The sequence below is a fragment of the Cetorhinus maximus genome, chromosome 11 (genome assembly GCF_964194155.1).
Source record: "Cetorhinus maximus chromosome 11, sCetMax3.hap1.1, whole genome shotgun sequence".
Taxonomy (NCBI): domain Eukaryota; kingdom Metazoa; phylum Chordata; class Chondrichthyes; order Lamniformes; family Cetorhinidae; genus Cetorhinus; species Cetorhinus maximus.
In genome coordinates this window covers 83,795,395-83,797,285 of record NC_135889.1, presented here as the reverse complement: position 1 = coordinate 83,797,285, position 1,891 = coordinate 83,795,395, and positions in this window count along the sequence as shown.

The window sequence follows — 1,891 nt, the reverse complement described above, 5'->3', positions numbered from 1 at the left end:
CCACCCCGTGCCCCTCGCCGTGATGTTGCCTGCGGGCCTGCAAACCTCCAGGTCTCCTTCCTCCACTTGGCTCAGCTCCCTGCTTAAACTCAGCTTCAACCGCTCCAAACTGCTCACTGCCCAAAATCCTGCTTCCACCCTTTTGTAACTGGTGGCCCAGTTATATTGTTTTTCGAATTTCTTATCTCAATCCAAATGAAGGTTAGTTCTTTGTCTGATTTGGGCTTCTTCAGGTGATTGTTGTCATGGGCTCGCATGATGTTTGTCGTTGTCTTCCTGTCCCCGTAACTAGTCTTGAATTGAAAGCCATTGCATATGTGGAGTATTGATAGGTTTGCATAATTGCATTGATTGCGGCCTTCCTGCCGTATTGGTTAGTAGCGATTATTTATGCAAGATTTTGATGGGCTTTAGTTTCGTGTAAGATGAAGTCTTTCTCTGGGTTGATTGTTTTAAAGGGAAGAATGCGTATTCTGTCTCCTCTCGTCCTAGCGTCCTGTCTGCAGGGTTCTACACTTAACTCAGCAGTTGGGTCCTCTGCCATAAAAGTCCAAGAGTCATATCCTTGTTGATGATATGAAAAATGTGGGAATTTTGAGAACCCTTCACATCCCCTTCTACGTCCTCCTCATTGGAGGATACGTGCAGCATCTCCATCTCTCCTCAGCCAGGTCCTCCCCCCTTTGCAGTGCCAGGTTGTGGAGCATGCAGCAAGTGACAACAATACACAACACCCTCTGGGGGCTCTATTGCAGTGCTCCACTGGAGGCACTGGAACCTCATTTTCAAAATGCCTGTGGTTTGAGCCAACAAAATCTGGGTCAAAGCATGAGCCCTGTTGTACTGTTACTCAGCCGCAGTCTGATGCTGCTGCATGCGCGTCATCAGCCATGTTATCTGTGGGTAGCCCTTGTACCCAAGGAGCCTACCCTGCAATCTCTGTGGACCCTGGAAGAGTCAGGGATCTGAGACTGGCTAAGGTTGTAGGAGTCTTGGATGGTCCCTGGGAACCATGCGCAGGCCTGCAGGATGTGTCTGTGGTGGTCACACACCAGCTGAACATTAAGCAAGTGGAAGCCTTTGCAGTTAACATAGTTGACAGCTTGTTGCCAAGGAGATCTAAGTGCTGTGTGAGTGCAGTTGATGGCACCCTGCACCTGTGGGAAACCTGAGATCTGTTCAAATCCCTGGGGTCTTGCTTCCTGGCTTTCCTGATCCCGGGTGAAATGCACAAAGTTCTTTGCCTTCATGAAGTTGGTGTCCGTGGACTCCTGGATACACTTGTGTGTGGAGGCTTGCGAGATCCTGCACAGGTCACCTGTGGTGACCTGGAAGGAGCCACTGGCATAAAAATTGAACTGCATGGTCACTCTCATGGCCACTGGCAATGGATGCCCTCCATGTCCCCGGGGCGCCAAATCCTGCAGCAGGTGGCATATATGAGTGACCAGATCCCTGGACATGCACAGTCTTCAGCAACACTGGTTCTCGGTCATTTGCAGGAAGGATAGGTGCCGTCTATAGACCCTGGGTCTAGTGAGGCACCTATGAGTGATGGCTCGCTGTGGATCTTCAGCTGCATGCGCTGCAAGCCCTGCCACCCCTTCATCTTGAGGGAGGTGCTCCTCCCTTTGCTGTGCCAGGTGCCTCTGCTGCTCTCTTCTTCTTCTTCTCTGCTCCCTGTAAACCAAGAGGCATACCACTAAATCAACAGCCTCGATGATCCTGATGTTCTCCTCCTGCAGGATCAAAGAGAGAAATGTGTGGGTTAGCATATGTGTCCTAGGAACATCTCTTGATTAAGTCTGAAGGCTCCTTCAGGCATGCAGGAGAGTGCTGGCCACTACTTGGTTGGCCAGTGTGTAGTGTGATCATTGGCTGTCTGAAACCC